The sequence below is a fragment of the Gobio gobio genome, assembly GCF_949357685.1.
Source record: "Gobio gobio genome assembly, chromosome: 10".
Classification (NCBI taxonomy): domain Eukaryota; kingdom Metazoa; phylum Chordata; class Actinopteri; order Cypriniformes; family Gobionidae; genus Gobio; species Gobio gobio.
Window position 1 is genome coordinate 12,197,288 of NC_137116.1, and position 25,973 is coordinate 12,223,260.

At 38.9% G+C, this 25,973-nt stretch overlaps 1 long non-coding RNA gene across 1 annotated transcript; it reads right to left on the reverse strand.

The window, feature by feature from the left end:
- Window positions 1–867: 867 nt before the first annotated feature.
- LOC307132882 lies at window positions 868–25,973 on the reverse strand. The gene is made up of 3 exons (XR_013817331.1): window positions 25,855–25,973; window positions 25,116–25,190; window positions 868–3,195 (listed from the first exon to the last, which is right to left on the reverse strand). It is a non-coding gene; the product is annotated as an uncharacterized lncRNA (long non-coding RNA).

Below are 25,973 nucleotides of genomic sequence, written 5' to 3' on the forward strand. Positions count from 1 at the left end.
CCGTTGGTTTTTTTAAATAAAATGTACAATCATAACCAACGTTTGATGCGCTGGGCGCTAATGGCCCAATGTTATAATCTGGAGATCCACCACAAGAAGGGAACTGATAACATCATGGCAGATGCCCTTTCTCGGGGCTAGGGTAAATGTATAATTTCATATACGTGTATAAGTTTGTATTATTGTAACTATGTTCTTGGTTGCTTTTACTGTTCGCTCCATCCAGAACCTGTCTAAAGAGGACTGGTTCTTTCTTTAAGTGGGGGAGTGTTACGGTTTGTGTCTCGTGTTTTCTTCTCCTTGTAATGACGTCATGACTCTGTTTTTTTTTCTGTGTCTGAGCTCCTTATTAGGTCCGCACCTGTGTGTCATTATACACCTGCACCTCGTTGGAGTCGTTTTGGATCCACTATAATAAAGGCACTGAAGCGGAGCATGGCAGGAGAGAGGAGAACCAGCAAACAAGCTTTTCATTTTCTTTTGATTTAGTTAAATTACTTTGCTGTTCGTCTTGTTAATATTTGTTACCTTCATATTATTTGAAGTGAAGTATGTTTCTGTGTCTGTGATACGTGTTTCGTGAGTTTCTATATGTTCGTGAGTATAATAAATGTTAATGCAGTGTACTCATGTTTCACGTGTCCTTCTTTATGTTGCGAAACCCTTAAGTAGCCACTTTTAACAAAAGGGTTCGTATAAGCTGAAAGCACTTCTGACAACGGCCATTTGGACTTGCTAAACAGAAACAGGCAGGAGAGCATAAGCACAGATGAGTATACTGAATGTCTTTTTTAACTTTCACTCTGTGCACTTGACTGCACTGTATTGAGTGTCATGCAATAAAAAGACTGTGTACTGTGAAATATTAGCAAAAAACATCTTTATATTGAGCTTCTCTCTCAGGCTGCATACAACAAAAACAAATACAACCAATGTAGTCCAATTGACTAACAAATGAGTGTTATGAACCAACTTTTTTGTGAATCAAAAACATACAGTATGTATAGTCTCTTTCCTGAAAAAGAAATACTCTTATCACTGGTTTGAACCAGTCTGAAACACTTCCTGGTATAATTAGTAGAGAGAGAATTTCTTTCATATATAAGCAAAATGGACATATAAATGAAATGCACCCAGAGGAATCTGAATTAAATTAAACCAGAATTGAATCAAATCGATCGAATTGGAAAATAAATTGAGAGCTTGTGATTGGGAATCACATAAGGAAATCTGTATCAACACTCAGCCCTAGAGGTGACATATGGTTAACAAACAAGCATCATTGTCTTAAACATATGCAAAGCACAAAACTGCCATGTAATTCACACATTCACAGAGATTTGAGTATTGGCCTTTTTGTATATTTAGCACATCTGACTTTCATTGCTTTTACAAGACTGTTATAGACTGCAGTCCCCTTCTTAATTAAGGCTGGACACAAATGAAGTGCTTTTTGTTCCCCTTCTCTTCGGCACCCAAGCTCACACAGCCTTTGTCTGTAAGATTAATACGTTTATGGATGTGAGCAACCACAATGGTGTAGTAAAAGTCCACAAAGCTTGTTTTTGAAGAAATAAGGTCATTCATTTAATTTAACTAATTAAGTGACCAAGAACTTTAGTGCTGAAGATCTATGTAACAGCTCTTGAAGAACATGTTTTCTCATGGAATCTATATTTAGGATTTGTCTTTTTGTTCCCATTTCCTTGTAGTTTTAAACAGAGAGCCTTTTTTGAATGTTCTTTAATTCCTTTGTATTCCATGTTGATGTTTTATTTTGAGAATTAAACAGAAGTAGTCTGCAAAGCAATTAGCATAGGTTGTATTGGATAACTGTTCTACAAAAAAAAAAAAAAAACAGTTATCCAATACAACCTATGCTAATTGCTATTCAGGCCTGTTTCTGAAAGTAAGACCAGTACAAAGAATACATGGTCTGCCCTCCACATGTTTGTCAGTTTGAAAACACGCTAATTACTTTTTCAAAATTATTTATTGAAATATGTCATCCATAATTCCAACTGAATTTTCCATTGTTGTCAGACACATGGATTTGGTGAACAGATCCCAAACTATGTACTTCCACTGCGTTACCAGCCTAGGGACTGATTTCTAAGTACATCCTACTGCATCTTACCTGTTCAAGTGCAGGATTATGTCCTGCTCCTGAAGGATTTAGTGGCCTCTTAGGATAGCGTGGGGCTCTCCCTGTTATCATGCCTCTCAAACTGATTTATTAGGATGGGGTCGGGGGGTACACTTGGTGTTGAGATGGATCTGACCAGTGCTTGGCCCAACCTCTGTTTACTGGCGCCTCCCTTTGCGGCGTGGTTTAGCAATTATGACAGCATTGAATGTCGGCCTTGTCGCTGGATGCACACATGGGAAACAGGTTACATGTTATTTATACCTGACAAACGGACCGCACTGAAGAGTCATTTTCCCGTGCTTCCCAGAGCCTGACTAGATCCTTTAGTAGAATCATATCCGCAGCATGAAATACAGCCTGTTCTTAAGTAAACCTCACTCAGAAGCAGTGAAATATAGAAAGACTTGTCTCTGAGAATGTTTGACTTGGAAAACGGACTTTCTCTGGGTTTTTTCCTCCTCCGAGTCGCCGACAGCAACAGAGTTAAACGTCGTGCTCTGTGCGAGTGTGTGTGTTCGTCCACGGTTCTCTATAAATATCCGCACTGACCTCCTAAAAGCATTGTACGGGTCAGCTTTCGGCCAGGCTGATGTGAACATGTTTGAATGGAGTTGTTGGAAAGTTGGGAAGGTGAGCAGGGGGTACCAGCGTGAGGAACTGTGCAGATGGGATGTGATGGGAAAGCCATGCTGAGCAGCTTTCTGATCTGCTACTGTTTCATCATCATAATGTTTTCATCGTCACACCAGGAGGGATAGTCTGCTGCAAGAGCCAAACTAAACCCTGGGAAAAACAGCCATATAAACATGTTGGTGAATAAATGTATGAGCTTACACTGTACACTGCGTTGTAAATGATGTAATTACAGGTGAGAAATCAGTTTGTTGTATGCTTGGTGTGACATCTCTCGCAGTGTCCAGATGTGACAAGTTGTTATTCTTCTCTCTCAGGATCATCGATCGTCTTGATGGTCTACTTCTTCTTTGGTCTTTGCTGAAGAACTCCAATCCAGAAGTTCAGGCCAGTGCTGCCTGGGCCATCTGCCCCTGCATTGAAAATACAAAGGTACATTTATTTATGCCCAGTTTCATAACAGCCCCCCGTTCATCTCCATCTGCAGTGTTTCACTAACCTTACTGTAGGAGAGAATCCTCATGTTATTATCTGCTGCTGTTTTGATAATCTAATAGTGTAGTGTTGTTTGGTGATGCCAAGTGTGAAAATTAAACAACAGAACACACTTAGTATTGTGCTATACCAGCGGAGGTAATGGGAGAATCAGTACCTGTACGGGCAGAAAAGTTTGGAAACCAGAAGACAGAAAGACAAAAACATCTCTATGGCATACACAAGGTAAAAAGATTTGATGACCGAGAAATTCCTGATAAGCGATGCCCAAGTTGCTTCTTTTTCTAATAAATTTTTTGTGCAGACCACTCTCTAAAACTCATTGGAAGCACTTAGCGACAACATCGATACACAGCAGTGCAACGTTTAATGCCATTGTTGCATCAATACTTAAAGAATACGAAGAACAAGAGATGCTAACAAAGCAGTCGGTCTCATCTATATATAGATTAAATCTCATAGCTGGCACAGAGCAAGTCTGCTTTCCTGAGCCTCTTGTGTAACGCATTAACACAAATGCATCATTGTTCCTGTAGATTATCAGCACAGTTACAAATAAAAGATTTTTTTTTCTCGTCAAAGCAAACAGTTTTCTGCTTCTCTCTGGAAGAATTTCTTATTTTTTCTTTCTCTATGTAGCCCCCTGTGGCTACAAACAATGCAGGTTCATTTCATGTATTGCAATGGTTCAGCAGCCCTTGGCATGCACATTTAGAGAGAGGAGAGTAAGGGTTGGTGGCAAGGACTATATGAAATGATGTACCCATCCACGCCGGGAACCTGATCAGCCTCACAGCAGAAGTTATTTAGATAAAGCCCCATGTGGATTGAGTTAGCAGCTGCAGGGCCAGATTTATGAGAATCATGCTTGAGGAACCACATCTGGGGGCTTCAAAATCCCTACCAGCGCTCACAGCTGGTACTTACTATGAATCCTCTTGTGATTATGAGCTACTGTATGATTGTGCTTTGTTCCTTTACTGGTAGAGGATGTTCAGCATGTAGCATGCAGTGCTGTCTGCTTTCATGAGGACTGTGCTTAACTAGCCCAAATAATCAAAGTGTGGTCACATTTGCAATTTTTGTGAAAAACATTTATTTATTGTTTATTGTCAATAGTGTAGTGGGGTATTAAAGCACAGCTCACAAAGAAATCACTTTCAAACCAATCATCTTTCTGTTGGTCAACGCGGCAAATCCTTGAGCCCATTGAGCCCAAAATTCCAGATCCTGTGGATTCCTATTGATATGACTGCATTTTGTCAGTGAAAATTTAACAAATGATGCTATGTTTACCGTTTTCAATTCTGCAGTCTTAGCTCTTCCAGTTTCTCTCTTTGAATGACGAAAACAGACTACTGCCACCTGCTGGTATGGAGAGTTATGTCCTCTCAAGCAGGTGCAGAACATACGTGAGAATTGGCCATTGACTGTAGTATTTTACGTGTCACAGGTGATGCGAGACGACAACACAATTGGCTTTGTGCTACACTACTTCTTTTATGTTGCTTTGGATAAAAACATCTGCCAAATGCATACATTTTAAAATGTTATACCTTTCACTCACTCCCTTTAATGCTATAATATTTATTGAGTGCAGTTCCCTCTATTTTATCTCTCATATTCACACTCTCAGCATCTTGTTCTTCCCTTTTTCTCCCTCAGGCCTTTTCCTCTCCCTTTTTCAGCTTGGCTTACATTGGTTTTTTGTACACTGTTTGTGTTTCATCCGTTCTCTCTCTTTTTCCCTCACTCTTCCTCCCTCTCTGCATGTCTGACTTCGTGCTGTGTTTGCTGATGTGGAACTTAGTTGGGGATGTTTTTGTGGGCCCTGGGTTGAAAGGGTTCCTCAGTGACCCTCCGCAGCTGGTGGCTCTGCCATACTTCCTCTTCTGCTCCCGCTTTTCTCTCTCTATATTTCTCAGTGTTCATCAGTATTCCTGTACTGCCATTTCCTGTGTGAGACACGCTGCAGATTCCTCCCCTCTCCTCCCTGATCTTTGCTCAGACACACTAAACACAGAGCTCATCCTTTGGCATGACTTTAGAGGCTCCTCTCTGATGCTGCCGTCTTCACTGCACTCTGCACGCTTGACCTGTGCTGGGTCTCTGCTTCTCTTTCTGGGTCTGCAGGGTGGAAGGCTGCTTTTTACTGTGCTGTGTACAAGGGTTTATCAGGGTTAAGCTGTGTTGTGGAATACAGGGTTATAGAGGGACAGACTTTATTGGTCTCAAGACAACCTCAGAGGACTGCACTTACAATAGGGTCAGGGACTTTAGACTTTGTTCTCTAGGTTAGGAGGATTCAATTCACCCGGAGGTGAACTCAAGTCATGGTTGTTTCTTGTTGTACATGAATGAACAGAAGCAGCATAATCTTCATACTCCATAATCATTCCACAATACAAGAATGGCTTGCTTACTGAATGCTTGGCTCCATCTGATTTCAAAACCATAATGATATGCCTCTGTACCATCAATAAAGATATCACTGTACTATTTTATAATCGTTCTAAACAGCCTGGTGCCATGCTGGCATGATACATACCCTCTGGCACCATTTAAATGACTGAACTGGGACTAAAAGAGTAGCTAAAGTTGCCATTTCTGTGCGGCATGTGTATTTTTAATGCCACTCTTCTACTGTGGTTGGCCTCTGCTGCCTGTCATGACTTTGGCATGAGCCTCCATGTGACCTAAGGCCTTTGGGAGAAAATGTGCCCTCTATAAAAATAACAAATGCACCCTTTGTCAGCCATATTTCCATTGTGAGGTGAGTATATTCTCTAGGTAGTGTTGACTGATTGAGTTTGACCTGTACAGGTTTCCTTTGTGACAGAATGAGTACAGACTTGCTAAATCTTTTAATTATGTGTCACATCCCAAAGCATGCTGGAGTGTCTCCAAATATAATAAGAGAGATGTAGCTATTCTCAATAGTTCAGTGAATTATTTCACATGATACAGCACAACAATAGCCTTCTCAATCAGCCATTTTTTTGTGTGAAATCAAAATGAAATGACAGTTTCTTGTTTTATCTGTGTTTCAGGATGCTGGGGAAATGGTGCGTTCCTTTGTGGGTGGTTTGCAGCTCATTGTTAACTTGCTAAAATCACAAAATAAAGATGTGCTGGCGAGCGTGTGCGCAGCCATTGCCAAAATTGCCAAAGATGTGGAGAACCTGGCCGTTATTACAGACTATGGTGTGGTTCCCATGTTGGCCAATCTCACCAACACTGTGAGTGCTGCTCCAGCCATGTTTCACACTGGCAAATTCAATTCTCTGGAATTGTCCAATAAGACCCCTATGAAGTTCATGCATAGTCATTTCACAATAGGTGTCTTATTATGTGGTTATTTTAACAAAAGCCACTAGAAAACTTGTATAGATACCTTGTGAAAAATTACTGAAAATAAATTTGTACAATTGTAACCATATTGAAAATGAATAACTGTCACTTATTTTCGCTTTATTTAATTATGTTTTCTCTGTCCCTCTCGCTCTCTCTTTGTGTGGATGGACAGGGGGATGATAAGTTACGGCGGTACCTAGCGGAAGCCATCGCCTGCTGCTGTATGTGGGGAAGTAATTGTGTGTCGTTTGGGCAGGCTGGAGCTGTAGCTCCACTGGTAGGCTACCTTCGCTCAAATGACCCATCAGTGCACCAAGCGACAGCCCGGGCTCTGTTTGAGCTTTCTAAAGACCCTAACAACTGAGTGGTCAAGGTACAGAATGATCATACTTAATGTTAGTTTTATATGTTTGTATACCAATAACCTGCTTATGCATCTACTTTATTGCATTGCTAGCTGCTAAAACCTCTCAGTTGAGAGCTCTCTCCATAGTGCAAGCAGAGTTGGCACACCGCAGCTTGTGACATGTGAAAACATCACTAATAAGCTTTGAAAGGATGTATTTTGAACTATTTTCAAGCAATGAGGGCTGGAGAACAAGGCATGTTTTCTTATTTTTCAAAGTGGGACTGGGGTGATGGGTTGTGGGGGGGGGAAGGGTGGCGGAAATAAGAGTGTTTTCTAACCGTCATGGGAATTCAGTAGAGCAAACAGCTTCGCTCCGCCACCCCCCAGTTATCCCCTGTGCCCTAGCATGCCAGGGCTGCTGAGCATTGAAAGGCTGTTGCGTGGGGAACGGTTGCTCAGCAAGCTGCTGGGAAGAAGGAGCAGAATGTGACTGTGGCATGACTTTGGCCAGGGCAGGCTGGTCTGGAGCAGTGTTGGGAATAACGGCGTTACAGATAAACGGCGTTACTAACGGAATTGTTTTTTTCAGTAACGAGTAATCAAACGAATTACTGTTTCTCCCGTTACAACGCCGTTAGCGTTACTGAGGGAAAAAAATGCGGCGTTAGTCGCGTTACTATAATTGAGCTCATTGAAGCGCTTTTCATCCGAACAGGCTCTCTGTCAGTCGGACCTGCAACTTGTGTGTGTGTGTGTGTGTGTGTGTGTGCGCGCGCACTAGCCATGCGTGTTGGGGTGTAACTGATGATGATTGGTGGGTGGGAGACAAGGTTGAAGTTGATAGGTTGAGTTCACACCTATTTTTTTCACGGTCTTTGGTTCACAGACACACACACACACCTATGACGCACACGCATATGCACATTCAGCGATGGTCCAACGACTTCAAAGGTAGCGTTCGCAAATTGGAAGTATAAGCGCTACTTTTCCCTCGTTGAGGTGAAAGGTAAGAATATTTAAGTAATGTGCAACTTATGCCCAGGAAGAAAGAGTCTCTCCACGCCGGTGGCAAGTGATTCTGAAGCGCCTCACATCATCATATGCCACAAAATTACACACACACACACACACACACACACACTGCCCCTACCCCTAAACCTACCCATCAAACACACACACACACACACACACACACACACACACAGCAAGTGATTCTGAAGCGCCTCACATCATCATATGCCACAAAATTAGTGGCTAAAAACCCAGGTGATAACGTGAGCTCCACTACCAAAGGAAAGTATAGTACTGATAATATTTACACAATATTTACACTATAGTAGGCCTACTGATAATATTTACAATAATGCATTGAATTTGATGGGTGTCTCTCACATTGTCCCACAGTAACATTACAATAGTGTACATTAATGTACAATGTTTTATAATAATAATTTATTCTATTTAGTGTCCAATTCATTCATTTAACATATTTAATATTGTGGGCATCCAAGTTATTTGACATATTTGAACATTTGGAGAAAAAAAAAAAAAGTAACGCAGTAATTACTTTCCCTGGTAATTAGTTACTTTTATAATGATGTAACTCAGTTACTAACTCAGTTACTATTTGTAAGAAGTAACTAGTAACTATAACTAATTACTTTTTTTAAGTAACGTGCCCAACACTGGTCTGGAGTGACAGAACACTGCTGGGATACTTTCTGAGTGGCAGTTTCTGGAATCAACTCAATATGGCACTCAAATCAAACGATACACACTATGTTAGACAACAATGCCTTACATGGTCTTTAAAACTTTCCGTAATAATTGCTCAAATTACAAGTAACTAAACGGATTTATGTGTTAGGTGTGATGTAGGTTTTATTGTAATACTTACAGGGTTATTTAGGGAAAAATGCTCTCCGCTAATGCCAAAAATCAAGCATTTCAAGATGTGGCTGTTAGAGTGACAGGTCTAGACTGCAACAGCTAAACCTAATGCATCAGTAACACTTTACAATTAATGCATTAACTAACAATGAGCAAAACATTTGTTAAGGCATTAATCGTTGTTATCATTAGTTAAAGTGGCCCTATTATGCTTTTTCAGATATTACCTTTCATGTATTGTGTAATATAGCTGTTTGTGAATGTAAAGGTCTGCAAAGTTTTAAAGATCAAAGTGCACAACAATTAAAGGGGTGGTAAAACACATTGTTTTGAAGGCTTGATTGTGTTTGTGGGGTGCACTGTAACATGTGTTCATGCTTCGTTTAAAAAAAAAAGTCATTATTTTTCATATATTTGACCTTTATTCTACACTGCTCTGTCCCTCCTTGTAAAACGGTCTGATGCTTTCCGGGTTGTATGAAGCCAGTCCCTCAAAAATACGCAATGGGCTCAGATTGGTTAGCTGGCCCAGTGTGTTGTGATTCGCTAACCGCAGTGCACGTTTGTCGGAAACGTCACGCCCCTTACCTTTACCGGTAGACTGTGCTTTGGTCAGTATTAGAAACGATGGCGTCAATAAAACCATACCAATCTGAGCCCGAATCAGACCCAGAACATTTTAGTGAAGATGATCGAGCAGAACCTGTTCAGTCCTCAAGAGTAAAGACTGCGGATCTATAGTGATCGCTACTGAATGGCACTGTTACTTTTGTATTTTTAGAACGATTATAGCTAAATATCTGTCGCAAGAACTATTAACCCAAAACACTAAACACTGGCTTTACTAGTAAGTTAGCCAAATCACACACAGAACCATGTTTAGCATGCCTGTAGATAAATAATACATACAAGCTCTAATCAAAGAATCATTTACACTAATGCCAAGTTCGCTGTTGAGATTTTAACGTTAGTGTTTGTAGCGATAGGTGTTCGTCGGATAACGTTAAGTATGAATGAGCATTTAACAGACTGGTTTGCAGAACAGCGTTGTCATTTGTTTACTTCCTTGCTACAATGTACAACCTATTACAGGAAAACACATCGATGAAAAATAAATCAGACTTACAGGTTGTGGCCCGTAAACAGCTTCTGTTTGTAAATCCAGCTTTCAGGACAAGCCATTGTGCATATCCTGTATTGAACTCGCGAACATTGTGGAAGTTTTCCTCCGTGAAATGTGCTGCGGGAGGGAGCCCCACGCGCGTCGTGCATTCACACACTGGCCGCGTTTGTCTCACGCAGCTGACGTTGTGCAAATCCGGTATTGAACTCGCGAAGATGGTGGAAGTTTCCCTCTGTGAGATGTGCTGCGGGAGCCCCGCACACGCCTGTTCCCTTCTGTCTCATACACACGTGCATATAACATGCTGTATGTTAAACGCTCTGCAACGCACCCCTGTCCCTATGAAGGCTGAACAAAGCAAGTACCCCAGACCTGCAATCCGGATGAATATAACAGCGTTTCCTCGGCATCACGGCAACAACACTCCAGCCTAACTATACCACAACAGCGCCGCGATACAAAATGGAATCCGATCCGGATGTAGTCTTTGACAAAAACTTGATTTTCTTAGCTTTTTGTTTAATATGTTGCATTTTTTATGAAACTTACCCATATTACCCATATATTCAAGTGTTGATATAAAAAGAATGCATGAAGCAATTGTTTTCTTTTTTTAGGTTCTGTTTTTTCTTTTGATATACACCCCGATCAGTGGATAACACTGATTAGCCAGCGAAGGCTGGCCGGTGTGTTCCGAACAAACAGATGAGCTACTGTAGCTCAAATTGCTCAAGAAGTTAATGCTGGTTCTGATAGAAAGGTGTCTTTCTTTTGTTTGTTGTATATGGGGCTTCATAGCCGCAGACCAGTCAGGGTGCCCGCCCATGCTGACCTCTGTCCACCGCCGAAAGCACCAACAGTGGCCGGGTGCATGTGTGTTGCTAACCTGAAGAACACATGGCACCAGGATGCACTATGGGAAGAAGGCAAGCCAGTGGAGGCAGTGTGATGCTTTGGAAAATGTTCTGCTTGGAAACATTGAGTCCTGCCATCCATGTGGATGTGACTTTGACACGTACCACCTACCTAAGCATTGTTGAGGACCACGTACACCCATTCATGTCATGGCTGTGGCCTCTTTTAGCAGGATAATGCATCCTGCCACAAAACAAAAATATTAGTTAAGTATACTTAAAAAAAACTTGAGGGATGATAGAACTCTATAATGTAACCTAGTGATTAGCATAACCCCTAAACAAGCTATTCCACACTCAGAAAAATGTGTAAAAATGCTTGTCACTGGTGCAGTACGAGATTTATAGTAGTACCTTAAGGGTACATATTACTACCCTAAGGTACAACTATGCATAGTTTGGGGGTAGATAAGGTACTAAGTTGTCTCTTTAAGGGTATTGCCCCAGTGACAAGAAACCAAGACCAATAACCTACATTTACTCAGACTGGGCAAAACCTAGAACCAAGATACTCTCTATCTGACAAATAGACTTGCAGTTAACACTAGTGAACTACGTATTCTTCAATAAAAGATGTATGACATTTTATTTTTGCCATGTACACTGTAATTCAGTTTGGGAGAAGAAAAAAAAAACATGTTTTGTCAATATTCAAATTTAACCACATTTTGCTTTCCCAATGAGATTGCCCCAGTGACAAGCTGCTGCATTTTTGCACTTTTTTCTGACAGTGCAAGTCTTAGAGGTTTTTTATAGCCTAAACCAGGGGTGGGCAACAGTTTTAGTCTGAGGGCCACAGTTACTTTGGCAAAGTAAACGGAGGGCCACACTTTGGACAATTGCAATTAAACATAGTTACATGATTAAATCGTACTTAATTAAATGCAGTACTTAATTAAATGCTTAATTAAATGCAGATATGTATAAGGCTACAGTTACTTTGACTTTTGCCAGCCTATTTCAAGGCCTAATATATATATATTTGTGCGGCCTGTCTGACATAGGCTACTCTAAGGTTACAATAACTGGATTTACTTTCAAGGATTCATTTACTACACTACCCTGCATATTGTTCAACTGTCATTCATGCCAGCTGTAGCTATTCAATATCGAAAACTATTAACAAAACTGCAAATGTATGTGTGCAGGTTACATTAACATACAGACTTCAGGCAATCTGGCTTGGAATTATAAAATTGAATTGGGGATACCTTCATCACTAAATGAAAAACATATTCAGCTTATTTCACTTGTTATTATTGATTTTTTTGTAATTTCTTTTTTAACACATGTTGTTTAAATCTTTTATAAAATAGAACAATTTAAGAGCAGATCAACTTCATCACACGTATGTTTGCTTGAAAGATAAAGAACAACATGGAATAGTCCAATGCGTCTCACAGAATTTAAATTTGATTTAGCTGTATCATCATCACCATCTACAGGACATGCATGCAGTATGAAATGCAGTATGAAATGGGGCACGTGAAATTGTTAAGGGGGCTTAACGTTATACCATCAATGATCAATACACACTGATAACGAGCTTAATAAAAAGATAAGCCAGCGTCATTTATTATGCATATATTAACCCTTGTTTCACGCTTAATTTTAATATTCTAACTGACTCCCCAGTGAGTACTTCTACTATGTTTGTCTGGTATAATATACTTCGGAAAAATTATATTTGAATAGATTGTTATTGCTGCTTCCACAGCCATCAGTGTGTATTTTACAAACTCCAAATGTATTGTTTTACTCGTGCTTATGTGTATTGAAATGTCTGAAACCTAAAATAAACATTATAAGGTTGAACAAAAACTGCATAGTTGTGATATATGACAGCGCTGCTGAGGCTGAGCTCGTCCGTCTCTGGCTCAGCGCCAACCAACGCGCAAAAAGCACAGTTTCAATCCGGCAGTAATGCGACGTCACTGAACATCCTAAATACCATGTGGGACCGTACTCTCAGGGGCACAGAAGTAAAAATCCCATATATGCGACCATAACGATCAAAAGCTTAAACATTTCATTTGTAATCCTGAATACAAAAATTCAACTTTCATCCAAATTGCCAGCACATCGAGCGCATCGCGGGGGCCGGATTGAAGCACTATGCGGGCCGGATCCGGCCCCCGGGCCGTATATTGCCCATGTATGGCCTAAACCAATAACCTACATTTACTCAGACTGGGCAAAACCTAGAACCAAGATACTCTCTATCTGACAAATAGACTTGCAGTTAACACTAGTGAACTACGTATTCTTCAATAAAAGATGTATGACATTTTATTTTTGCCATGTACACTGTAATTCAGTTTGGGAGAAGAAAAAAAAAACATGTTTTGTCAATATTCAAATTTAACCACATTTTGCTTTCCCAATGAGATTGCCCCAGTGACAAGCTGCTGCATTTTTGCACTTTTTTCTGACAGTGCAAGTCTTAGAGGTTTTTTATAGCCTAAACCAGGGGTGGGCAACAGTTTTAGTCTGAGGGCCACAGTTACTTTGGCAAAGTAAACGGAGGGCCACACTTTGGACAATTGCAATTAAACATAGTTACATGATTAAATCGTACTTAATTAAATGCAGTACTTAATTAAATGCTTAATTAAATGCAGATATGTATAAGGCTACAGTTACTTTGACTTTTGCCAGCCTATTTCAAGGCCTAATATATATATATTTGTGCGGCCTGTCTGACATAGGCTACTCTAAGGTTACAATAACTGGATTTACTTTCAAGGATTCATTTACTACACTACCCTGCATATTGTTCAACTGTCATTCATGCCAGCTGTAGCTATTCAATATCGAAAACTATTAACAAAACTGCAAATGTATGTGTGCAGGTTACATTAACATACAGACTTCAGGCAATCTGGCTTGGAATTATAAAATTGAATTGGGGATACCTTCATCACTAAATGAAAAACATATTCAGCTTATTTCACTTGTTATTATTGATTTTTTTGTAATTTCTTTTTTAACACATGTTGTTTAAATCTTTTATAAAATAGAACAATTTAAGTGCAGATCAACTTCATCACACGTATGTTTGCTTGAAAGATAAAGAACAACATGGAATAGTCCAATGCGTCTCACAGAATTTAAATTTGATTTAGCTGTATCATCATCACCATCTACAGGACATGCATGCAGTATGAAATGCAGTATGAAATGGGGCACGTGAAATTGTTAAGGGGGCTTAACGTTATACCATCAATGATCAATACACACTGATAACGAGCTTAATAAAAAGATAAGCCAGCGTCATTTATTATGCATATATTAACCCTTGTTTCACGCTTAATTTTAATATTCTAACTGACTCCCCAGTGAGTACTTCTACTATGTTTGTCTGGTATAATATACTTCGGAAAAATTATATTTGAATAGATTGTTATTGCTGCTTCCACAGCCATCAGTGTGTATTTTACAAACTCCAAATGTATTGTTTTACTCGTGCTTATGTGTATTGAAATGTCTGAAACCTAAAATAAACATTATAAGGTTGAACAAAAACTGCATAGTTGTGATATATGACAGCGCTGCTGAGGCTGAGCTCGTCCGTCTCTGGCTCAGCGCCAACCAACGCGCAAAAAGCACAGTTTCAATCCGGCAGTAATGCGACGTCACTGAACATCCTAAATACCATGTGGGACCGTACTCTCAGGGGCACAGAAGTAAAAATCCCATATATGCGACCATAACGATCAAAAGCTTAAACATTTCATTTGTAATCCTGAATACAAAAATTCAACTTTCATCCAAATTGCCAGCACATCGAGCGCATCGCGGGGGCCGGATTGAAGCACTATGCGGGCCGGATCCGGCCCCCGGGCCGTATATTGCCCATGTATGGCCTAAACCAATAACCTACATTTACTCAGACTGGGCAAAACCTAGAACCAAGATACTCTCTATCTGACAAATAGACTTGCAGTTAACACTAGTGAACTACGTATTCTTCAATAAAAGATGTATGACATTTTATTTTTGCCATGTACACTGTAATTCAGTTTGAGAGAAGAAGAAAAAAAACATGTTTTGTCAATATTCAAATTTAACCACATTTTGCTTTCCCAATGAGATTTTCACATGAGAAAACAGTTTGAGAGCTTGTACATACAGTTAAAAAGCCTCCCCCACACCCCCAATAACAACTGGATATAAATTATGAGAGTGGTTGTCGTGTTGCAGCCAAATATTTTTTCCCATGTTCCTTTAATGGTGTGCTGTAGTCTGATGTGCTGGTGCCGTGAATGTGGTTCAGCTCAGCCCATAATTGGAGGCTGGACTGAACTTTGGGTGTTCCAAAAGAGTAATGTCCAATTTGCAAAAGTCGTTAAGGCGAATGTTTTTTTGCCCGGTTCAAGCAATGACAAAAACTGGACAGGACAGTGTGTTTGCGTCTGCGTGAATGCATGTGTTAAACCAACCAGCGTTCAATTGTGCCCTCACTTGTTCTGACTGACATATTTTCTGCTTCCACCTGAGCACAACCGTACATTTAAAAGATGATATATAGGCTAATGTGACAGAAGACGTGTTAAAACAATATTTCCTACCATTGTAAATGGTTTCGAGAGAGAGTTTATCGGGGAACGATGTCTGCACTGCAGTCTAATTTATGAAGGGGTGTAAAACTCAAGACTGCCTCTTGCTATTATTGCAATCGTATTTCAGAGTCAGAAGCTCTGTACACCCAACAGCTTAGAGCTGTAATGATTTCCTTCGCTCTCTCTCCCTTTCTCACTTTGCATGCTGTGCCCTCTCAGACTTATGTTCTGTCTGTAACTTTGCTGCTTGACGTTCTTAATGGTGTAGAACTCAGTCCCCTAAGCTTTAGCAGAGGAAATTAAGCATTGAGAAGAAAATACTGCACACTGGAAAATACATTAGCGATGGTCTCAGCACCCTCCAGCCTCTCCAAATTCTGCCTTTACAATTTTTACACAAATTTAAAAAAAAAAAAAACCTTTTAATATTCCATTTGAATATTTCATAAAATATGAAAGAACATTTTAAATTGGTTCTGAAACAAAAGCCTTTTGTGATTTTACAAGTGTGTTACACCTCAAAAAACAGACGTATGAAAGTTCAGCCCACTTGGGAACTACTGTAATATGGCTAGGGTTGCTGATCTCTGAAAGACACCGTTCAACATGTTGTGTGTATGAGCTCCCTGTAGCATGTGTCAATTAAATGCTCCGTTTGATTTGACATGTACGCTCAGTATCTCGCAGCTTTCATTCGGATGTGCCTCGTTGTGGCTGATGCTCAGAAAACTCTTTTCATCCGGTCTCTCTTTCCCTCTAGCACACCGCCACAGCTTTGCAGATTGTTTGTTGAAACCATGAATCCTCGTAGACAGCTTTAGCTAGATTTTTCTATTAAAGAACCCCTTTCATAGGCAAAAATACCTTTGCGAGACAAATTACAAATACGAACGGTAATTATCAGCCATTTTCATCAGAGAGGATTCCAACTGGTGCGAGTTGCCAGATCCTGGTATGTTTTGTGAGGCTTAGATTGTATTTTTTGTGGACTGCGAACTTGTGCTTGCCATGTGTGAAAGTCCTCTAATGTTTCTACTGTCCTGAGCTTGTATGTTTTGTATGTCAGTGTGCATGCAAATGAGCATAAATGTGCAAAATATGAAGGAGAGATGTAAAAAAAAGAACATGATTCAACCTCAACCTGTAAAAATATTCCATACGTTTCCTTTTAGTCATGGTCTGTGTGTAGCAGGTTAAAGCTGTTGTGGATATGGCAAGCAGATGACGTCCTTATACACACTCAGGCTATTCAGTCTCCCTTTACTCTCTCTCTCTCTCTCTCTCTCTCTCTCTCTCTCTCATCTGGCTACTGTAGCATGTGTCTGAAGTTTGCAGTGTTTTATGTCTTGAAACAGCATGACTTGACCCTCTGTTTCGTCTGAGGTGTGGAATGCAGGGTACCTCAGGTGTGAGAGTAGAAAAAGTTTTAAGAGATGTGTTTAGATGACATGAACAGGCTCAAAAGACTAGGGCTTTTCACACTTGAAATAGTTAACCCTGGGTCATTCCAAAGCGTGGGTATTTATAAGCTACTGTTTCACGCTTACACTCCTAAAACCTAGGGTTAATGTTCTTATTTGCATTGTCTATCAAGTTTATACTGAATGTTAAAATTAAACGATCTCTTCTTCACTCCAATAGTCACGTTTTCTGTCACCATTTGATATTTTTTCCCTACAGCATGCGGTGTTTGATTGACTGTGCAAGACATGTGAATATGAGGAATGCCATAGGCTGTCTGTTGTTAAGCATCTAGCCGTAAAATTCTAATACTGTATTGTTTCACTCTCTACAAGTTTGGCACACAATGTGGGGTTAGCACCTGCTCTGTAGCTGGGTTTCATAACCCAGGGTAAAAAGCAGTGCTAACCCCACTTCTAAATTCTAAGTGTGAAGCATTCCTTTACCTGGGTATAAAAAGCAAGGTTTAGAACAACGAGAACCTGAGGTTAGGAGCAATGTGAAAAGCCCTTTTCTTGTTTCATTAGCTAGTCATAAGAATAAAAAAAAAAGAAGAAAGGGCAGTCTGGAAAAGAATGATACAAAGGGTAAGTGAATAGACTGAGGGGAAATCCAAACCAAAAGAGTCAATTGAAGAAAGGAAAGGAAAGGAAAGAAAAGATGTATCTTCTGTTGCTTATTTACATCAGTAAATGTACTCTTATATAAAGTAGGGCTTGGTATTGATACAGATGTCCCAAATCAGTTTAATTTTGTCACATTTTTATTAGATTTCAATTCATTTTACTATATTTCAGTTGTCCATTTTGCTTAGAAGAAATGCTATCTTTACTAATGTATAATGGCTCGTTTCCACCGAGCAGTACAGTTCAGTACGGTACGCAATTTTTGCCGTTTCCATTGTCAGAAGTTGTGAATGGTACTCTAATTCCGAACCGCACTGTACCACTTTTCTGGCACCCTTCTGTTGGGGTGAATGTTGATTGGTTGACAGAGAATCGTCACTTGCGCATGCTTTTTTGGCTGTTTTCCCCTGCAGCCTTGGCTCAAAGAAAGCGTGTCATCTTCTTGTGACAAACAGCCACATGCCAAGAAGCAAGAACAAGATCTGTTGTATGTCGTCCATTGTTGTTTACTGTGTCGCTTTTTTTCTTCGCGCAAGAATGGAGGCGATCGCTACATATACATTCCAGAATTGTACAGAGGTGGACAGTAACTAAGTACATTTACTTGAGTACTGTACTTAAGTACACTTTTTGAGTATCTGTACTTTCCTTGAGTAGTATTTTTTCTGGAAACTTATTACTTTTACTTCACTACATTTGAAAGACAAATATCGTACTTTTTACTCCACTACATTTCTATCAAGGCCCTCAAAGTAGAAAGTCGTAGCCGCTTTGAAAGTCAGTGGATGATTTGTTTTCTTCTTTAAAACGTGATTGTTTTTTGTTTTTTTTGCAGACAGCCTATCAGTAATCACTCTTGTAGGATCACATTAAGTTCAATGTTTATTTTTTGAACACCAATCATTTTGATGGCAAAATAGAAGGCGGCAGTTCCCAGACGCAGTGCACGCAACCATGGCCATACTTAAAAGTTAAAATTCAGAAGAGCAGACGTGGATAAGTCTTAAAAAGTGCGACAACATGAAAGTGCACACAGAAAGCTGCCTCTCAGACGACAGACCACAAGTACTGAATTTTAGTCTATTGAAAACTAAAATCTTATAGTCAAAAGACTAAAACTAAATCCAAATTTGCTGTCCAAATTAACACTGGTATGAAGTATGATTGGTCAAATGATTTTTATAGATTTACCCGCCAAGTTGCCATGGATAGAGCGCTAACGCATAGGTAACGTTCGACAATGATGTTAGTTGGCATGCAAAAGCATAGTTGGGCTAATAATGTTCACTGAAGTCCTTTCAGAAATATGTTTTTACATAATCCTGTCAAATAAACACAATGTAGAAACCTTTCTTTTCCAGTATGATTTTGACTTTGATAAGAGCTTTGTAACTTTTAAGCAAGTATTTAAATGAGTTCAAGATATGCTAGTATGTCAGATGGAGCATGACTGGCTTAAACCACCATGATGGAACAGTGCATTCATACAACAATGCAACAATAATAAAATAATGTGTTTACTTTTACTTTTGATACTTAAGTACTTTTAAAAGCAAGTACTTCTGTACTGTACTTCTGGAAACAATATGTTGTATTTATAATGTCACACTATTTATCTAACAGTTTAAATGTTTTTTCGTACATAAAAAAAGATGGATTTTAGGAAGGGGGTCCCTCATAAAGGTTCATCATATTTGGGGGTCCTTGGCATCATAAAGTTTGAAAACCCCTGCAATATGTAGTAAAGAGTGAGGGTAGAGGACAAGAACAAGGAGAGGCGGGTGAAAAGGGGGGCTTTTCTCCTAAGGAAACGGCAGCTTACCTGAAACGGATTGTCTCTTCTTTTATACACATATTCTTTTATTATATCCATAACCTGAATAATCAAGGATAATCAAAATAAATATCTCTTTCTCTGCTTTCATATATAATCTAGAGATGATTGTAATTCTGTGTGATTTCATACCTTTTTATATATTTAGTTTGAGGATGATTTTGTAGTATTAAATCTAGTCTCCCCAGATGCTCTGGGTTGACCTCCAGCCATGCATGGCTCACTCTCGCGAAGGATAGTTATGGCTGAGTCGCTGTTTGGGTATTGAGTGTTCTCTTGATAAGCGGTCATAATCCCCTGACATTAACTAGAGTGTGATGCCCTAGTGCTTGTATGTGTGTTCGTCTTTACAAGTTCTGTGCAGGTTTGTTGGAGCTATCTGATCGGGGCCTGACCCCCCTCCCGACAGGCAGGCGCCCTTTACGACGTCCGAGGCCAATCTCACCCTCCTGGATGGGATGTTGTGACGAGCATCCTGATTAAACTACGCCATTCCGGCATGTCTAACCTGGAAAAGAAACGTCTCGTCTTCCCACGGTTCTTTTTCGTTTCTGACCCTGTCTTGCTGGAGATACTGGGCCAGGCATCTGACTCACACACCATACAGGCTCACCTGTTGAACCTATTTGATAATGTGAACAGAGTTGTGTTTCACGAGAAACTATGACCAGATACTTAGTTTTCAGTCACAGGAAGGGGAAACAGTGGATCTGAGTGAACCAATTAATGCCCAGGGTAATGTTGAAGCCTGGCTGGGTATGCTACTGCATGGAGTCAAGAAGACCATTCACAACATTATACGACAAGCCCACATGATTATTAGTGACCAGGGCTTTAAACTGGTGGAGTTCCAGTCGATGTTCCCTGCTCAGGTTGGACTGCTCGGCATACAGTTCCTCTGGACCAGAGATGCTGAGAAGGCTCTCCAGAATAGCAAGTCTGACAAGAAGATAATGCAGACTACTAACCAGAAATTCCTGGATCTTTTGAACGAACTGATTGATATGACTACTCATGATCTGACCAAGATGGACAGAACCAAATATGAGACACTCATCACCATACATGTTCACCAGAAGGACATTTTCGATGACCTGGTACAAATGAACATCCGGTCACCTTTAGACTTTGAATGGCAGAAACAGTCCCACTTCTACTTCATAGAGGACACAGACAGATGCATAATCCAAATCACAGACGTGGAGTTTGATTACTGTAATGAGTATCTGGGCTGCACTGATCGTCTGGTGATTACACCTCTCACTGACAGATGTTATATCACATTGGCCCAGGCTTTAGGGATGAGTATGGGAGGGGCCCCTGCTGGCCCAGGAAAAACCGAAACCACCAAAGACATGGGCCGCTGCCTGGGAAAATATGTGGTTGTGTTCAATTGCTCCGACCAAATGTACTTCCGTGGACTGGGCCGCATCTATAAAGGATTAGCCCAGTCTGGCGCATGGGGCTGTTTTGATGAGTTCAACCGCATTGAGCTGCCTGTGCTCTCAGTAGCTGCTCAACAGATCTACATCGTCCTGCAGTGCAAGAAGAACAAAAAAACGCAATTCATATTCACAGATGGAGATGTGGTGGATATGGATAAAGAGTTTGGCATCTTCCTTACTATGAACCCAGGTTATGCTTTTCGGCAGGAGCTGCCAGAGAACTTGAAAATTCAGTTCCGCACAGTGGCCATGATGGTGCCTGACCGAGCCATCATCATGAGAGTGAAACTTGCCAGTGCAGGTTTTCGTGAAAATCAAGTCCTCAGCCGCAAATTTTATACCCTGTACAAACTGTGTGAGGAACAGCTTTCTAAACAGGTTCATTATGACTTTGGCTTGAGGAACATCTTGTCCGTTTTGAGGTCTCTGGGTCTAAAACTGTGTCCCCAACATACCACTGCTGCACTTAACACCGCAACAACTACATGCGTGACATAGCATGTGTGTGCAAGCATGCGTACATGTGTGAGAACTTATGTACATGTGCTTGCAAGGGTGTAACTTTGGTTTGAGAAGTGGGGGGGACACAAAATGGGGAAAAATGTTTTCGACTTGAATCTCATTTCCTCCATTTACATACAGTTAGGGACTATGGTGATACAAAATACAGGAAATAATTAAGTTGTTTATAATGATATATTCTGCCAAAAAGAATAATGGGCTACTATGTATAAGAAAAATGTCTTACTTTATTTATTGTTGAATAGCCAAGAATAATTTTATAAAGTCAAAAACTTTCACTAAAAATGTTCACGTTTTGTGTGTGAATATAATTTAAATAATGTGAAACAATTTCCACTGTTCAACAAACTATTATTTCAAACTAACTGTTAAATCTGACATTTGTCAGAGACACATCCACCAAACCGCAGGTACACAAGATTATTTGTTACACAAGATGCAAAATTGAAACACAATCTCACAAACATAAAAACAAACATGTAACTTTAATATAAAGATATTTTTTCATTGTCCTCCATCTATCAATTCAATCCCATTTCTCCATATACTAACTAATCACCCATACGGAAATGTAATATATGACATATATGTCCCTATATCGCAAATGACGCTGTCATATATGCTAAATATAAGACAATATATTGCTATCACATATATACATATCTCTAGATATATGTTGATATAAGTTTATAACATATATACATTTTCCATATTAAATTAGTATATTGACATATATTAATACGATATATATGACTATTGTTTATATAATATTGTATGTTATGACCATATATCTCACCGATATGTTTAATTTATATATGCCCATTTATTTAAACAACATACATACATTTTATATGCCTATGGTTTCCTTATTAATTCATTCCTTCTTTTCCTTATTTGAACAGCTTTAACTTTTAACAAGTCTACACAATACACATTTCATTAAAAAAGTTTTTATATACATATATACAACCCCAAATCAGAAAAAGTTGGGACAGTATGGAAAACGCAAATGAAAATAAAAGAAGTGATTTCTAAATTTACTTTGACTTGTATTTCATTGCAGACAATATGAACACAAAATATTTCATGTTTTGTCTGGTCAACTTCATGTCATTCAGACCTGCAACACATTTAAAAAAAAGTTGTGACAGGAGCAATTTAGGGCTAGTAATGAGGTAAAATGGTTAAATAATAATGTGATTTTAAACAGGTGATGTCAACAGGTGATTGTAATTATGATTTGGTACAAAAGCAGCATCCAAGAAAGGTCTAATCCTTTAGGAGCAAAGATGGGCCGAGGATTGCCAGTTTGCCAACAAATACGTGAGAAAATTATTGAAATGTTTAAAAACAATGTTCCTCAAAGAAAGATAGGAAGAGATTTGGATATTTCACATTCAACAGTGCATAACATAATTAAAAGATTCAAGGAATCTGGAGGAATTTCAGTGTGTAAAGGACAAGGGCGCAAGCCTAAGCTGAACAACCGTGATCGGTGATCCAGAAATTTCCTGGAACCACCAGGGGCCAACTAGGGGTAGCTATAAATCAAAAGATCACTGAGCTGAGGACATCCAAAAAGACTCTAACTTAAAAAAAATTACAGGCTGTATCATATACCTGTTGGTGGATTTTCATGTTCTGTGCTGTTTTATTTGTTACTTGTTTTGTTGTAATATTGTATTTATATATAATAAAGTTGTGTGTTCAGTAGTTTTCTAATTTTGCGCAGCTTAATTTTTCTTTTTATATTAAAACTGTGTAACAGTTTTGAGAAGCTGTTTCATGTCATGTGATGTAATGCTCCTCCCCACCTCAAGAGGGATCTAGGGAGGTTTCTGAAGGGCAGGTTATCCTTTTAAGAGGGACAAGTAAGACTGTTTTGGGGAGGTATTGGCATGGCTTTGAGTGTTTGCTCAACTTTGTGATGCATGGGACCCTGTATTGAGGAACCTCTTTGGTTCTACAGCTCAGTAGGGTTTTCTTTTGGCCTCATTCGTCAAGCAAGGATGCTTCATCTGGACTATATGGTTTTCTTCCACACCTTTGATTATTTGGACTGTTGTTTGGTTATAGTTTGGGACACTGTATGTTGAACTTTTGTGGACTTCCATTGAACTGTCAGGATGGGGTAAGATGGGGTACTTCTTACCTGACTAGGTGGGAGTTGTGAGAAATGGACTTTATTTCTGAGTGAACTCTACATGTTGTGGTTGGGCTGAAATGCTCTAACAAGATGTGAATTGTGAATTTCCATTTCTTTGAATGTATGTTTGGTGATATTGTTGCTGTTTGGGATATTTACTCTTTAAACCTTTAAATATATTCTTCTCTGCTCTGGGATAAACGGATCTCCCTCATTTATATATGTTACAAAATGAGAGTGTTACAACTGTTTTAATAAAGTTTAAATGTTTTACTGTATTACTTATTTTTTGCTAACTGCACCGTTTAACATTTAAGGCTTAGGCATGTCATATGTATTGCATTGCAAGTGTGTAAGTACACATCCATAACCTATATTTAAAAAATATGTACGAAATTAATGAAAGCATGTTTTTTTTACATTTGTTTAGTTTACACCATTAATTCAAAATATTTAGCAATTGATATACATAATATAAGAACATAACATATATTTAAAATATATGTGCTCACTGTTTATATATATATATATCATTTATATATTATATATCATTTATATATTAAATGATATATATATATCATTTATGTCATTTATATATTCCATATACATTTATCAAAAATATATTTTATATATTTCATTTTAAATGTAAAATATAATAAGACTATATAAAAACATATATTAGGGACATATATGTAACATGTATGCAAGCAATATGCTATGCATACATGTGTAGTTTGTATATTGAACATTTATACAAAGAAATATGTCATGTATATTGATAATTATATATGTGACATATATATAAAACACTGTATTATACATACATAAAATATATGGGCTAGTTTTATATGTCAATATTTGAAATTGTTCCATTTTCTAATAGGTTTTATATATGGGGAGATATATATGTACATATATGTTTTCACTTTCTATGTGGATATATTTAATATATGTATATTTCATATATGTACATATATTACATTTCCGTATGGGCAACCTTCTATACTGTCCTGTCTCCTCACATGTAAGAACCAAACACATGCTTCCTGGTTAGCATGGTTGGGTTCAGCATCTTGCCTGCCTACCTGCACTTCTTCGCTTGCGCCTGTTCCCTGTCTCACCTATGAAATATGAAAATGTGCTAGCCTGTTTCTGACATGACGTAATTAAAATGAATTACCTGACCCTTTACACAGCACCTGACTCTGACTCTTACCCAACTCTGAGCTACTTCTCCCTGTCCCTGTCTTTAAGCAGCTTCACCTCATCTGTTCTCTGATATGAAAGCATGGCATAAAAAAATAAACTAAAGTTCTTCACAACTGAAACTATATTATAACAGTCTACAGAAAAATATCAGGGCCTGATTCTGTTTCTCTCCCACCACACAAGTGAGCAGGTAAATAATATGAAACCACACCCATGTGATGGTGTGACCATGTTAAAAAAATATTCTAAACAAATAACAACACGCAATTTGTCTCCTACAAGAAGAACATTTAATTTGATAATATTCAAACTGTATTCACTATTTATCATGTACACTTCTTCCCTTTTATCACCAACAAATCAAAATCACCTGGCCTTTCATACAGCACATAACCTAACGTACCTGTACTGTTGTGCTGCTACTGCTTTTCCCTGTCTCACCCTCTCTGTTCTGAAGCAGCTCCACCTCATCTGTGCTCTGATATGAAAACAACTGAGTTATGATCATAATGAGTCCACATAGCCAGAAAAGAGTCTCTGGATGTACATTTTAAAAACAGGGTGTGCCACATTCATTTTCAGATTAATGTGTAAAAAAAAAAAAAAAAACCTGACTGCGTATCAATAACTTTACAGACTAGACTGGGCTGATGTGTAAAACTATACTCAGGCTCACCACATAACCATAACACTATATAAAATATAGGCTAACTCAGGCTAGCTCGACATTAGGCCTTTTCTTTGAACAAGTAAATCAATTTTTACAAATTAACTTCCATTTTAAATGAACAAATATTGTAAGTGAACAACAATAGCTCAAGTTTAGAAAAACATTTATTATTAAGACTTATTTTATTTCTGCATCTGAGTATAATGAGTTGAGTAGCTTATAACAGCAGCCAGAGTCAGCTTGTCATACATTGCTGACAGAAAACGCTGCTGTTTAAAGTGGACACAGAATGCTCTAGGCAACATTAAATGTTTAGGTTAGCTAGCTAACGTTAACGGTCTGAAGTTACCTAGCAACAGTGTATGTTAACGTTAGCTCATCAACAGGTGTAGACCATAGACTGTACAAAAATAAGTACACAGACATTTTGATTACCCTGACCTGAGTTAATTTACTGAATCAACCAACTCACATCTCCTTTCTCTTTTCTCATCCATGAAGACATTAAAGTCATCTGTTGCTGGCGTTTCATGACTGACTGCGATACCAGCTGCTCAGTAGAACTTTCTTCTTCTTCTTCTTCTTCTTCTC